Here is a 17,265-nt window from a genome sequence, read left to right as displayed (position 1 = left end):
CCTAGTAAAAATATGATATACAAAGGTTGAGAAAGAACAGCCTTTATTGATGTTCTAACTTCTAACCTGAAAAAAATGTCCATTTTTCAAATAGACATGTTAGGAGAGTGGATAAGTGTCCATGTTAGTAACCATAATAATAATAGAAAAGAAATACATTGTAAAATGTATACAAGATGAGGTAAATTTAAATTAAAATTTTAAGTGTGTATTTCTAGTAGCCCAATATTTCTACTTGCCACCTTTACATTAGGGAAGCACTCAACAAGTGCAAGAAAACATACACAAGAATGTCCAGGGCAGCAGTATTTGCAACAGCAAAAATAACATAAATACCTAATGCCCGCCAGTAGGAATACAGATAAGCATTGGTTAAACCATACTTTGGAATACTATGAGAATTTGTGTAGCTCTATGTATACTACCATGAAAACATTACTAAGATGTACTGTTAAACTTAAAAAATCATAATAAAAATAAAAACCATTACCCAACTATTTATTAAGCATTGATTATATGTTACTCACTATTTGGTTGTTTATTTCTCTACCATAGGAGCATTTTAAGGATTTTTAAACCAGAAAGAACTTATCATACTAATATTTGGGCTTAAAACCATACAGAAAATTCTTCTCAGCTTAGGTTTTTTTCTTATTTTTTATATTTCTTTACTTTCCGACTTTTCATTATACTCTTTGTGTGGCTGGGATGACGAAAATTCCTGGAGTCCTTTTCTCCATCTGAAGTACCTTTCATGCCCTGTTCAGTAGAAATGATCTGCCAAAAATGTAGATAAAGAGATACGTCTTTAATCTTACAAGCTGTCTCCTTGCAAAGGATCAGGAAAATGATTTTTCTTTTAACAGTTGTCAGCATGCTTGACATCTGTCACAAAGGCTTAGGCTCTATTTTTATTTTTCCTATTGAAATCATGCTCTGACACCTGCCCCTTTGATACTTTTAGACTGATGCCATGAAGAACTGAGGGTTTTAAGTCAAAGAACCCACCATATTTCCTTTCTTTTTTGTTTGGTTCAAAAATAAGATTAAAAATAAAACTTATTTTCAATAGGATAGATGTGTAGAAATATCTAAATTAAATAAAAATACATCATTATCCTATGAACAATGATATTTCCTTAAAAAAGTTATAGCTGATCTTAACATATTCAGTCTTCTCAAAAAGTTTGAAATAACATGTATAAAATTATCTTCTATATTTATCAGAACACCATTAGTGGTACTCAGCATAAAAAATAGGCATGTATGTTTCAGTTGTTTCTCAGTAAAACCTAATGACAAATGCTACAGTAACCATACACACAGATGTAACAAAAGTGCAAGTATGTTTATGAATTTTAAAGTGGTACTTTGTACTATCTGAAGAAAAAGTTATTGTTTTATGTGACATGGCAGGAGGTGTAAAGAATGTGGGTGTTTGCATGAGGAAAAGTAAGACAGTATCAAAGGTCAAAGACATTAGCCTCACTTTCTCTTTACAAAATTGCCAAAAAAATATCCCCTAGTAAAGGAATCATTACATATGAGGCTGCTATTTTGCCGTAAAAACAACAAAATAATGTGTTGGATAGGGACATCAGAAAAGTGATAGAGTAAGCAGCTCTAAACATTCATCTTCCACGAACATACATATATATATACATACATACCTATATATATATATATATATATGGCAAAATCTGTCAGAATCCTGTCAGAACTCTGAAAAACAAAGATTTACAGCAACACAGCAAATACTGAATCAAGAAAAGAGCAACTTGAAAAGAGTAAGAAAGTTGTGGTTGTTTTCATTTTCACTTGCTCCACCCGATTCCCAGTGTGATAGCCGTCTTGAAATGGCAACAGAGTGTGTTCCTAGTGTGGAACACGGATCCCTGGTTTTGGAGGGAGCATAAGATCTTATTTACAAATTACTGTAAATGTTTATAATAACCTGTCTGAGAGCTACCTGAAGGACTAATACAGGCACTCAACTTTGTTTTGCCTAACTTAGAACTCAGGCCAGAAGTGGCAGGCCTTGCTTAACAAATGCTGGCAGGCAAACTTACAACTTCAGATGTTTAGGATTAAGATACACACTAGACAAACTAAGGCCTGGGAGGAAAAGCTGGGGGAGATCCTTAGAGAAGTCACGATATTCAAAACAACTGAGCATTCAGGGACATTTAGAAAGCCACATGCATGCACAGGGCAATAAATATGCTTAGAAAACAACTAAGAAGAACATAAGTTTTACTCTGGGCTGATCCTTAGGCTCAAACCTACCAAACAATGAAGGAATGTACCAGAATAGAGCTAGTCTGCAAAGACTGGGAGATGAGTTTGTTTATTATTGTTTTACTTTCATTTTTTTGGTATTATTATTGCTGTTTTTATGTTTTGTTTTGTTTCTTTTTAGCTCTTTCCTGTCAAGGAAATATCTGTGAAAAATTAGCTAAACCATGAGCTAAGGAACAGACTTCAATGACTGAACATGACAAGAAATACTGTCTTCACAAAAATAGTTCTTAAAAGTTACTATAAAAATGGACTAAAACAGCTTTTCAACATTCAAAAAGTCATCAATCTTGAGAATGGGGAACTTTATTTCCAGTATTACCACGTTATAATATTTCAATGTACATTTTTCAACAGTAAAAAAATCATAAGGCATATAGTCAAGGAAATATGGCCCATTCATAGATATGAAATAAATTGATAAAAATCATCCATGAGGAAGAAAACATCAGATTTTTAAAAAAAATCCCTTTAAAACAACTACCTTAATTGTGTTTAAAGGACTAAAGGAAAGCCAAGACAAAGATCTAATAAAATCAGGAAAATGATGTACAAACAAAATGAGACTATCAATAAAAGGATAGAGATTATAAAAAGAAAACAAATAGAAATTCTGGTGCTGAATAGTAAAATAACTGAAATGAAAACTTTAGAAGATGGGCTCACATCAGATTTGAACAGGCAGAAGAAATAATCAGTAAACTTGAAGACAGGACAATCTAATTTTTTGAGTCTGAGGAGAAGAAAGAAAAAATAATAAGAAAAAGGAAACAGTCTAAGTGACCTGTGAGACGCTGATAAGCAGACCAACATATCCATTATGGAAGCCCTGGAAGAAAAAACAGAGAGAGAAGAGACATGAACAATATTTGAAAAAACATTTCCCAAACATGTCCCACATTTGATGAAATACATAAATCTACAAATAATAAGAAGATCAATGAACTCCAAGTAGGATAAAGTCAGAGATCTATACCTGAACAAAGTAAAAGCAATTGGTTAAAAGCCATAACAAAGAGAGAACCTTGAAATGAAGGTGAAGAGAAGCAACTCATACTGTACAGAAAAAATTAACAGCCAATTTCTTATCAGAAACTATGGAGGCCAGAAAGCTATAGGATAATACATTTAAAAGTACTGAGGGGCTCTAGGAAGATGGTGGAAGAGTAAGATGCAGAAATCACCTTCCTCCCCACAGATACATAAGAAATACATCTACACGTGGAACTGCTCCTACAGAACACCTACTGAACGCTGGCAGAAGACCTCAGACCTCCCAAAAGGAAAGAAACTCCCCACGTAACTGGGTAGGGCAAAAGAATAAAGAAAAACAGAGGCAAAAGAATAGAGACGGGACCTGCATGAGTGGGAGGGAGCCATGAAGGAGGAAAGGTTCCCACACATTAGGAAGCCCCTTTGTGGGCGGAGACTGTGGGTGGTGGAGGGCGGAACTTCGGAGCCGAGGAGGAGAGCACAGCAGCAGGGGTGCAGTGGGCAAAGTGGAGAGACTCCTGCACAGAGGATCGGTGCCGACGAGCACTCACCAGCCCAAGAGGCTTGTCTCCTCACCCACTGGTGCGGGCTGGGGCTGGGAGCTGGGAGCTGGGGCTCGGGCTTCCGAGGTCAGATGGCAGGTAGAGGACTGGGGTTGGCGGCGTGAACACAGCCTGAAGGGGGTTAGTGCACCACGGCTAGCTGGGAGGGAGTCCGGGAAAAGTCTGGACCTGCCGAAGAGGCAAGAGACTTTTTCTCCCCTTTGTTTCCTGGTGCGCAAGGAGAGGGGATTAAGAGCGCTGCTTAAATTAGCTCCAGAGATGGGCGCGAGCCACGGCTAACAGGGCGGACCCCAGAGATGGGCATGAGATGCTAAGGCGGCTGCTGCTGCCAGAAAGAAGCCTGTGTGTAAGCACAGGTCACTATCCACATCTCCACACCCGGGAGCCTGTACAGCCCGCCACTACTAGGGTCCCATGATCCAGGGACAACTTCCCTGGAAGAACGCACAGCGTGCATCAGGCAGTTGTAACGTCACGCTGGCCTCTGCCACCACAGGCTCACCCCGCCTCCGTACCCCTCCCTCCCCCGGGTCTGAGTGAGCCAGAGGCCCTGAATCAGCTGCTCCTTTAACTCTGTCCTGTCTGAGCGAAGAACAGATGCCCTCAGGTGACCTACACGCAGAGGCGGGTCCAAATCCAAAGCTGAACCTCAGGACCTGTGCAAACAAAGAGAAAGGGAAATCTCTCCCAGCAGCCTCAGAAGCAGTGGATTAAAGCTCCACAATCAACTTGATGTACCCTGCATATGTGGAATACCTGAATAGACAACGAATCATCCCAAATTGAGGAGGGGGACTTTGGGATCAAGATATATTATTTTTTCCCCTTTTCCTATTTTTGTGAGTGTGTACATGTATGCTTCTGTGTGAGATTTTGTCTATATAGCTTTGCTTTCATCATTTGTCCTAGGATTCTGTCCGTCCATTCTTGTTTTCTTTTTCTTCTTTACTTTAAAAATTTTTTTCATAATAATAATTTTTTATTTTAATAACTTTATTTTATTTTATCTTACTTTATTTTATCTCCTTTCTTTCTTTCTTTCTTTCTTTCCTTCTTTCTTTCTTTTTTCTATTTCTTCTCCCTTTTATTCTGAACCGTGTGGATGAAAGGCTCCAAGTGCTCCAGCCAGGAGTCACTGCTGTGCGTCTGAGGTGGGAGACCCAACTTCAGGACATCGGTCCACAAGAGATCTACCAGCTCCACGTAATATCAAACAGTGAAAATCTCCCAGAGATCTCCATCTCAACGTCAAGACCCAGGTTCACTCAACGACCAGCAAGCTACAGTGCTGGACACCCTATGCCAAACAACTAGCAAGACAGGAACACAGCCCCATCCAATAGCAGAGAGGCTGCCTAAAACCATAAGGCCACAGACATCCCAAAGCACACCACCAGATGTGGACCTGCCCACCAGAAAGACAAGATACAGCCTCATCCACCAGAACACAGGCACTAGTCCCCTCCACCAGGAAACCTACACAACCCACTGAACCAACCTTAGCCACTAGGGACAGACACCAAAAACAACGGGAACTGCGAACCTGCAGCCTGTGAAAAGGAGACCCCAAACAAAGTAAGATAAGCAAAATGAGAAGAAAGAAAAACACACAGCAGATGAAGGAGCAAGGTAAAAACCCACCAGACCTAACAAATGAAGAGGAAATAGGCAGTCTACCTGAAAAGAATTCAGAGTAATGATAGAAAAGATGATCCAAAATCTTGGAAATAGAATAGAGAAAATGCAAGAAACATTTAACAAGAACCTAGAAGAACTAAAGAGGAAATAAGCAATGATGAAAACCACAATAAATGAAATTTAAAATACTCTAGGGTCTTCCGTGGTGGCACAGTGGTTGGGAGTCTGCCTGCCAGTGCAGCGGACACGGGTTTGTTCCCCAGTCTGGGAAGATCCCACATGCCGCAGAGTGGCTGGGCCCGTGAGCCATGGCTGCTGAGCCTGCACGTCCGGAGCCTGTGCTCTGCAATGGGAGAGGCCACAACAGTGAGAGGCCTGCGTACTGCAAAAAACAAAAAACAAACAAAAAAAAAACTCTAAAAGGGATCAATAGCAGAATAATCAATGCAGAAGAACGGATAAGTAACCTGGACGATAAAACAGTGGAAATAACTACTGCAAAGTAGAATAAAGAAAAAAGAATGAAAAGAACTAAGGACAGTCTCAGAGACCTCTGGGACAACATTAAATGCATCAACATTCGAATTATTGGGCTCCCAGAGGAAGAAAAGAAAAAGAAAGGGACTGAGAAAGTATCTGAAGAGATTATGGTTGAAAACTTCCCTAATATGGGAAAGGAAATAGTTAATCAAATCCAGGAAGCACAGAGAGTCCCATACAGGATAAATCCAAGGAGAAACATGCCAAGACACAATCAAACTATCAAAAATTAAATACAAAGAAAACATATTAAAAGCAGCAAGGGAAAAACCACAAGTAACACACAAGGAATCCCCATAAAGTTAACAGCTGATCTTTAAGGTGAAACGCTGCAAGCCAGAAGGGAGTGGCAGGACATATTTAAAGTAATGAAGGAGAAAAACCTACAACCAAGATTACACTACCCAGCAAGGATCTTATTCAGATTTGAAGGAGAAATTAAAACCTTTACAGACAAGCAAAAGCTGAGAGAGTTCAGCACCACCAAACCAGCTTTACAACAAATGCTAAAGGAACTTCTCTACGCAAGAACACAAGAGAAGGAAAGGACCTACAATAACAAACCCAGAACAATTAAGAAAATGGGAACAGCAACATACATATTGCTAATTACCTTAAATGTAAATGGATTAAATGATCCCACCAAAAGACACAGACTGGCTGAATTGATAGAAAAACAAGACCCATATATATGCTCTCTACAAGAGACCCACTTCAGACATAGGGACACATACAGACTGAAAGTGAGGGGATGGAAAAAGATAGTCCATGCAAATAGAAATTAAAAAAAGCTGGAGTAGCAATTCTCATATCAGAGAAAACAGACTTTAAAATAAAGACTATTAGAAGAGTCAAAGAAGGACACTACATAATGATCAAGGGATCAATCCAAGATATAACAATTGGAAATATTTATGCACCCAACATAGGAGCACCTCAATACATAAGGCAAATATAACAGCCATAAAAGGGGAAACTGACAGTAACACAGTCACAGTAGGGGACTTTAACACCCCACTTCACCAATGGACAGATCATCCGAAATGAAAATACATAAGGAAACACAAGCTTTAAATGATACATTAAACAAGATGGACTTAATTGATATGTATAGGACATTCCATGCAAAAACAAGAGAATACACATTTTTCTCAAGTGCTCATGGAACATTCTCCAGGATAGATCATACCTTGGGTCATAAATCAAGCCGTGGTAAATTTAAGAAAATTGAAATCATATCAAGTATCTTTTCCGACCACAGCACTATGAGACTAGATATCAATTACAGGAAAAGATCTGTAAAAAATACAAACACATGGAGGCTAAACAATACACTACTTAATAACCAAGAGATCACTGAAAATTCAAAGAGGAAATAAAAAAATACCTAGAAAAAAATGACAATGAAAACACAATGACCCAAAACCTATGGGATGCAGCAAAAGCAGTTCTAAGAGGGAAGTTTATGGCAATACATTCCTACCTTAAAAAACAGGAAACATCTCAAATAAACAACCTAACCTTGCACCTAAAGCAATTAGAGAAGGAAGAACAAAAAAATTCCAAAGTTATCAGAAGGAAAGAAATCATAAAGATCAGATCAGAAAATAATGAAAAAGAAATGAAGGAAACGATAACAAATATCAATAAAACTAAAAACTGGTTCTTTGAGAAGATAAACAAAATTGATAAACCATTAGCCAGACTCATCAAGAAAAAAAGGGAGAAGACTCAAATCAATAGCATTATAAATGAAAAAGGAGGAGTAACAACTGACAGTGCAGAAATACAAAAGATCATGAGAGATTACTACAAGCAACTATATGCCAATAAAATGGAAAACCTGGAAGAAATGGACAAATTCTTAGAAAAGCACAACCTGCTGAGACTGAACCAGGAAGAAATAGAAAATATGAACAGACCAATCACAAGCACTGAAATTGAAACTGTGATTAAAAATCTTCCAACAAATAAAAAGCCCAGGACCAGATGGCTTCACAGGCGAATTCTATCAAACATTTAGAGAAGAACTAACACCTATCCTTCTCAAACTTTCTCAAATATAGCAGAGGGAGGAATGCTCCCAAACTCATTCTATGAGGCCACCATCACCCTGATACCAAAACCAGACAAAGATGTCACAAAGAAAGAAAACGACAGGCCAATATCACTGATGAACATACATGCAAAAATCCTCAACAAAATACTAGCAAACAGAATCCGACAGCACATTAAAAGGATCATACACCATGATCAAGTGGGGTTTATCCCAGCAATGCAAGGATTCTTCATATACACAAATCAATCAATGCAATACACCATATTAACAAATTGAAGGAGAAAAACCATATGATCATCTCAATAGATGCAGAGAAAGCTTTTGACAAAATTCAACACCGATTTATGATAAACACCCTCCAGAAAGTAGGCATAGAGGGAAATTTCCTCAACATAATAAAGGCCATATATGACAACCCACAGTCAACATTGTCCTCAATGGTGAAAAACTGAATTTCTACTAAGCATTTCTACTAAGATCAAGAACAAGACAAGGTTACCCACTCTCACCACTCTTATTCAGCATAGTTTTGGAATTTTTAGCCACAGCAATCAGAGAAGAAAAAGAAATAAAAGGAATCCAAATCAGAAAAGAAGAAGTAAAGCTGTCACTGTTTGCAGATGACATGATACTATACATAGAGAATCCTAAAGATGCTACCAGAAAACTGCTAGAGCTAATCAATGAATTTGGTAAAGTAGCAAGATACAAAACTAATGCATAGAAATCTCTGGCACTCCTATACACTAATGATGAAAATCTGAATGTGAAATCAAGGAAACACTCCCGTTTACCATTGCAACAAAAAGAATAAAATATATAGGAATAAACCTACCTAAGGAGAAAAAAGACCTGTATGCAGAAAATTATAAGACGCTGCTGAAAGAAATTAAAGATGATACAAACAGATGGAGAGATATACCATGTTCTTGGATTGGAAGAAACAACATTGTGAAAATGACTCTACTACCCAAAGGAATCTAGAGATTCAATGCAATCCCTATCAAACTACCATTTGAAAACTGGCATTTTTCACAGAACTAGAACCAAAAATTTCACAATTTGTATGGAAACACAAAAGACCCCGAATAGCCAAAGCAATCTTGAGAAAGAAAAATGGAGCTGGAGGAATCAGGTTCCCTGACTTCAGACTATACTACAAAGCTACAGTAATCAAGACAGTATGGTACTGGCAGAAAAAGAGAAATATAGATCAATGGAACAGGATAGAAAGCCCAGAGATAAACCTACACACATATGGTCACCTTCTCTTTGATAAAGAAGGCAAGAATATAGAGTGGAGAAAAGATAGCCTCTTCAATAAGTGGGGCTGGGAAAACTGGACAGCTACTTGTAAAAGTATGAAATTAGAACACTCCATAACACCATACACAAAAATAAACTCAAAATGTGTTAAAGACTGAAATGTAAGGCCAGACACTATCAAACTCTTAGAGGAAAACATAGGCAGAACACTCTATGACATAAATCTCAGCAAGATCCTTTTTGACCCACCTTCTAGAGAAATGGAAATAAAAACAGAAATAAACAAATGGGACCTAATGAAACTTCAAAGCTTTTGCACAGCAAAGGAAACCATAAACAAGACCAAAAACCAACCCTCAGAATGGGAGAAAATATTTGCAAATGAAGCAATTGACAAAGGATTAATCTCCAAAATTTACAAGCAGCTCATGCAGCTCAATAACAAAAAAAACAAACAACACAATCCAAAAATGAGCAGAATAACATTTCTCCAAAGAAGATAACAGATTGCCAACAAACACATGATAGAATGCTCAACATCATTAATCATTAGAGAAATGCAAATCAAAAGTACAATGAGATATCATCTCACACCGGTCAGAATTGCCGTTATCAAAAAATCTAGAAACAATAAATGCTGGAGAGGGTGTGTAGAAAAGGGAACACTGTTGCACTGTTGGTGGGAATATAAATTGATACAGCCACTATGGAGAACAGTATGGAGGTTCCTTAAAAAACTAAAAATAGAATTACCATACGACCCAGCAATCCCACTACTAGACATATACCCTGAGAAAACCATAATTCAAAAAGAGTCATGTACCAAAATGTTCATTGCAGCTCTATTTACAATAGCCAGGACATGGAAGCAACCTAAGTGTCCATCAGCAGACGAATGGATAAAGAAGATATGGCTCATATATACAATGGAATATAACTCAGCCATAAAAAGAAACGAAATTGAGTTATTTGTAGTGAGGTGGATGGACCTAGAGTCTGTCATATAGAGTGAAATCAGAAAGAGAAAAACAAATACCATATGTTAACACATATATATGCAAACTATGAAAAAAAAAGTCACGAAGAACCTCACCATTGTAAAGCAATTATACTCCAATAAAGATGTTAAAAAAAATAAAAAATAATAAAAGTACTGAAAGAAAAACTGTCAACTAATAATTCTATATCTGGCAAAACTGTCTTTCATAAATTAGGGATCTATTTTTGACATTCCCAGACAAACAAAAGCTGAAGTTGTTCATTTCCATTTAGACAAGAACTTTGAAAGGAATCCTTCCAGCTGAAATAAAATGACACTAGACAGTAACTTGAAGTTGTATAAAGAATTAAAGCTCTCCGGTAAAGGCAAATATGTGGTCAAATATAAAAGTCAGCATTGTTATAATTTTGGTTTGTAACTGCATTTTTATTTCTTACACGATTTAAAAAGCAAATGTATAAATATAATTATAAGTTAATGCTATTTGGGCATAAAATATAAAAATGTAATTTGTGACAACAATAAGATGAGGGTGATGAAGCTGTAGAGGAGCAGTGTCTGTATGTGATTGTAATTAAGTTTGTATACACAAAATTAGACTGTTATAAATTTAAGATGTTAAATGTAATCCTCAGGGTAATGACAAATAAAACACCTAAAGAATATACACAAAAGGAAATGAAATGGGAATCAAAATGATTCACTATATAAGTTAACTAAACACAGAGAAGGCAGTAATGGAGGGAATGAGGGATAAAAATATATCAAGCATACAGAAACAAACAGCAAAGTGTCGAACATAAGTCCTTCATCATGAGAAATTACTTTCAGTGTAAATGCTTTAAACTTTCCAATCAAAAGACAAAGATTGGCAGAATGTATTAGAAAAATAAGAGATAAGTATATGTTTTCTACGAGAGACTCACTTTAGATCGAAGACAAAAATGGTTTGAAATTGAAAAAATATATTCCATGCAAATAGTAACCAAAAGATAGCTGGGTGTCTTTACTAATTTAACCTTTAAGACAAAAACTGCTACAAGAGAAAGACATTATATATTAATAAAAAGTTCAATTCATTAAGAAGATATAATAATTATAAATATATATTCACCAACCTACAGAGTCCCAAATATATGAAACAAACATTGACAGAAATTAAAGGGTAAAATAGACTTTGATAACCCACTTTCACATGATATGATTCCATATGTAGAAAATCTTAAAGAATACACAAGAGAGCTACCAGAACTAATAATTGAATTCAGTAATTGAAGGATACAAAATTAACACATGTAAATCAGATGTGTTTCTAGTCACCAGGAATGAAGAATCCAAAAAGTACATTGAGAAAGCAATTTCACTTACAGTAGCATCTAAGAGAATAAAGTACCTAGTAATAAATTTAACCAAAGAGGTAAAAGACTTGTACACTGAAACACTGCAGACAACAAAACTAGACACATTGCTGAAGATCTAATTGAAGGACATTCCATTTTCAGTGACTGGAAGACTTAAGATCGTTAAGATGTCAATGCCATCCGAAGATTCAGCCCAACCCTCTCAAAATTCAAACATAATTTTTTTGCAGAAATGTACCCTCAAATTTATACAGAACTTCAGGGGACCCCAAATAAGTGAAATAATCCTGAAAGAGAGGAAAATTTTGGACACTCACTCTCCCTGATTTCAAAACTTACTATAAAATTGCAGTAATTGAAAAAATTTGGTACTGATCTTGGATAGACATATAGATTGATTGAACAGAATTGAGAGTCTAGGAGTAAACTCATACCTCCATGGCTGATTTTTGACATGGGTGCCTAATCCATTCAATAGGGAAACAACAGTCTCTTCAACAGATGGTGCTGGAACAACTGGATAGTCCCATGAAAAAGAATGAAGTTTGACTCCTACCTCACACTATTTACAAAAATTAACTCAAAATGGATCAATGACCTAAATTTAAGGGCTAAAACCATTAAACTCATAGAGAAAAACATAGGGGTTAATCGTCACGACCTTGGATTTTGCAATGGACTCTTAGATGTTACACTAGAAGCATGAGAAACAAGAAAAAATAAAGTGGATTTCATCAAAATTAAAATTTATGCATGAGAGGACATGATCAAGAGTGTGAAAAGAGAACCTACGGAATGGGATAAAATATTTGTACGTCATATTTCCTATGAGAGTCTCATATCCAGGATATATAAAAAAAAACTCCTATGAAACAACAAAAAGGCAAACAATCCAAATAAAAAGTGGTCAACAGGCTTAAATAGATATTTCTCCAAAGAAGATCTACAAATAGCCAATAAGCACATGAACAGACATCAACATCATTAGGGTAATGCAAATCAAAACCACAGTGAGATAACATTTCACATTTATTAGGATAGCTTTAAAATTTTAAATGTTACGTAACATGTGTTGGCAAAAATGTGGAGAAACTGGAATGTTTGTGCAGTGTTAGTGGGAATGAAAAATGTTACATCCACTTTGGAAAACAGTTTGGCAGTTCTTCAAAAAGCTAACGACAGAATTACCATATGCCCCAGCAATTGTAGTCCTACATATATAACCAAAATTATTCCAACAGGACTCAAACAGATACTTGTAAGTGAATGTTCATTGCAGCATTATTCAAAGTAACCAAAAGACGGAAATAACCCAAATGTCCATCAACAAGTGTATGGATAAACAAAATGTGGTATATACATACAATGTAATATTATTTAGGCATAAAAATAATGAAGTTCCAATACATGCACAATGGGGATGAACCTCGAAAGCATGCTAAATGAAATAAGGCAAGCACAAAGGACAAATATTGTATGATTCCACTTATACAAAATATCTAAAATAGATAAATTAATAGAAACAGAAAGTAGCTTAGAGGTTGCTAGGGGCTGGGAGGAGGGAGAAAAAGGGAATTATTACTTAATAATTACAGAGATTTTGTTTGGGGTGATGAAAGACTTGTGGAAATAGATTGTAGTGGTTGCTGCACAATAGCAAGACTGTAATTATGCCATTGAATTGTATACTTAAAGTGGTTAAATGGCAAATTTTATATCATACACATTTTAGCACAATAAAAATGTATTGAAAGACCTACCAAAAATTATATCACGATTTGTTTTTTATTTTACTTTTTTATCTACACAGAATTGATTTTTTTCTTTTGGTGAACAGTTTTGTGTAACTTTCTATTACTGTGTAACAAATTACTACACAATTTGTGACTTAAAAATTACACACATTTATTATCTCACATTTCTTTGTATCTCTTTTCAAGGTCTTACAAGGCTGCACTCAAGGTGTTGGCCAGTGCTGGGGACTTATCTGAAGACTCAAGTGGGGAAAGATCCACTTTCAAGCTTATGTGGCTATTGGCAGAATTTCAGTTCCTGCAGGTGTACTGCACTGAGGGCCTTAGTTCCTAGCTGGTTATTGCCCAGAGACTACCCTCATTTTATTGCCACATGGCCCTCACCAACACATCATCTTAATTCGAAAGGCAGCAAGGGAGAGAACATGCTATCAGAACGGAGTTGTGATCTTATATAACCTAACCATGCAAGTGACATCCCACATATTTGCTGTACGCTATTAATTAGAAGCAACTTACTAGGCCACTCCCCATTCAAGGAAAAAGGATTACACAAGGGTTTAATTACCTGGGAGCTGAGATCATTGGAAACCATCTTATCAATTGCTTACCATCAGTTTTACAAAATTTAACACTTATAGATTTGTGTAACTACTACAACAAATGATACAGAGACATTCCATCACCTCCCCCAAATTTCTGCATGTTCTCTTTTAATAGTCACAACCAGCAACATACTTAACCACTGGTGACTACTTATCTGTCATCTATTGCTAGAGTTTAGTCTTTTAAAAATGTCAAAATATATATGGAATCATACCGTGCGTAACTTTTTGAGACAGGCTTCTCAAAATTATAATTATCTATTATAATTCACATAATGCCTTTGAAATTCATCCAAAGTAGTGAATGTGTAAATAGTTTGTTCCTTTTACTTGCTGAGTAGTATTCCATTGCATGGATATGACACTATTTGTTAATCCATTCACCCACTGAAGCATGTATGGACAGTTTCCAGTTTTTGACTATCATGTATAAATGTGATATGAACATTTGTGTAAAGGTGTTTGTGTGATATAAATTCTCATTTTTCAAACTTTTTTATTTTTTTGGTTTGGCCATATGAATTGCTTTGGACAACTGATGTTAACAGACACCATATGAACACAACCTTGAACTGTGCTCACTCATTTGGACTATATATTTTATGCTCCTGCATTTAAAAAGAAGCACATGTCTCAGACAGTTCCTGGTCAAAGGAGGATGGGAAATTGTTGGAGCAGACCTGAACTTAACTTTCAGATTGTAGACAAATCTACCCTAAGTCATCCAAAACCCTGACTACCCAATGAGTTGACAGGAAAGCAAGCAATTAATGCAGATGATTGCATACCACTGAGTTTGAGGGGTGATTTCTAATGTGGCATTATTGGGCCAATAACTGACTAATCCTATGAATAAATGGAAATTTTATTAATAAATAACATGCCTAAAATGAAGTTCCTTTATAATAAAATGTCTATTTCCATACATAAATACATAGGCATGAATGTACAATAACAACAGATGGAATTGGATACAGAAACGTTATATTGGCAACTCTAGTGAAAAACTCTTGGTAAAATTTGAAAAGAACTACTATAAACAGTGTCATATACTTTTCCTTCAGTACTTATATCCTGAAAAGAAGATAAGTCTATTTGAAATTATGTAAAATATTTTTTATTAATATATGAGAGAGTTAAGTCTTGGGCTGAGATAAGCTATAAACAGGTTTATCATCCATATTCTGTCTTGTAGTCCATTTGAAAGTCCTGAGGCATAGTGCTTACCTGTGTAAGACAGTTTTAATGTGTACCAAGATGTTTAGCATCCTTGTTCCCTGATTATTTAATATAAGAAGAACTCACAACCATTCTGAGAAACAAAAACACTTCCACAAATTTTTAAAGTGTCTTTCTAGTAGACAGTAAAAACCACACATGAAAATCACTGATTTAAACGTACAGTAAGCCTCAGAACAACTCAGTCATTTGAAGGGAATCTGGATATACCTACATCAACAAATACTTACAATTATACAGGAAGTATTTCCATGATTTAATAAAGGGGAAAACTTGAATTTCAAAATATTTGCAACCTGGAGTACAGAGGGTCCCCAAACTACAAAGTAGAAGACCCTCACAGCATCAGGTATACACCTGGCTGCTGTAAATATAAAAGAAAAATGCAACAATGAATAACTTCATTGATCTAAATAAGAGAAGGACAGCAAAGGAAAAAATAAAAATTAATTGGAAATGATCTTAATTAGCAGTTCAACTACATAGACCCACAAAACCCTTCTGTTACATTTATATATATCTCAAAGGGGAAGCTTCATAAAGAAGCGACCAAGTGTTCTCTGACACATATTTCAATTCCAGATTCATATTGATAATTGTACCATAAATCCAAGTAACTATCTTAGCAAATGCTCTGATGTTAATTAAAGTACACTTAATGGATATATCCCAACCCTCTGTAGTGTCAACAGAGCCACCTTCCCGTGCATTTAAAGCAAATTGGATAATACAACTTCACTGTTGTCTGTGACTTCAGATACATATGCGGTAAGGGAAGCAGGGCATTTCAGAAAATAAATATAGAAAAGGAAGAAAACTATAAAAATAGTTTTTAATTCAGGTTAATTGTTTAGACTGATGAAATAACTCCTGGTTGAAGAGAAAATTATGCCTACAGATCATTATTCAAAATGGTGAGAGGTCCCATTTAAATTCAATTTAGTCCAGGGAAGAGAACCAGGAATAATACCCTTTTGAACAGGGTGGAGGGTGACAGGTTATTTTAAGTGTATTTATTAATAGTCTTTTCCTCAATATTTCAGTATTTTTTTTTTTTTTTACAAATTAACATCTCTAAGGTTAGACTGTGTCTTACAAATTGTGGTTTCTTAGATAAAATACAATAGTGTGTCAATCTTTTCTAATTTAAATAGTCTATTTTAAGTACTCACTTGGGTAAAAATCCATTTTTTCCTGAAACATTCTTTCCCTCCCTATAAGGACATTTGGCTTACTCAGGGTAGCATGAAATTGCACTGGAAGGAGTAGGGAACCTGGGACTCACACAAAAGAGTTCAACTGTTTTTCTCTTTGCCCTTTGGCTTCCACATTAGTGCCTTTTCAGGTTCCTGTACTGCTTGTTGGCATCTGCTACTGAAATAAGTGTGAAAAGGCAAGACATCTTTGCCTTTCAGTCGTATTCTCCATACAATCTATGGGGCAGCAAGTCCGTCATAAAGCCTCTGCAGCCTGGTACCTCTCCTTCCGCCATAGGGACTCTCCTGCATGGTGCTGGATCTCAGTTATCTGAGATCTTTCATTCTCTGGGGCTTTGGGGAACATATGCATAAATTTCATGCTACCATGAGAATTAAGAGAGGTCAAGGAGGACTATTTCATGCCTTTTCACTGCTGATCTACTCTGTGCTGACAGTAGAATTCTCTGTTTATTCTAGGCTTTATTGATATGGATCCATTTGGTACAGCTCTCTCCTCCGAGGGATATAAACTGAGAGCTAGTACAAAACCCTGTCCCCTCTTCTTCTCCACAAACATATTCGACACCACCATTCTGGTTCCAAGAAACAAAGCAGAAAAGTGGTCTTAATGAAAAAAAAAATCTTTTCTGATCACTTCCGGGAAATAATCTACCAGAAAGATATGAAGGTTACTTTTACCTCTGTTTTGGATATATCCTACTATCAGAGATCAATGCCACATACAATTAA

This window comes from Delphinapterus leucas, chromosome 4 (genome assembly GCF_059928025.1).
Source record: "Delphinapterus leucas isolate spDelLeu-1000000601 "Yukka" chromosome 4, BTC_Dleu_Yukka2, whole genome shotgun sequence".
In the NCBI taxonomy this organism is placed as follows: Eukaryota; Metazoa; Chordata; class Mammalia; order Artiodactyla; family Monodontidae; genus Delphinapterus; species Delphinapterus leucas.
This window is presented reverse-complemented; position numbering follows the sequence as displayed.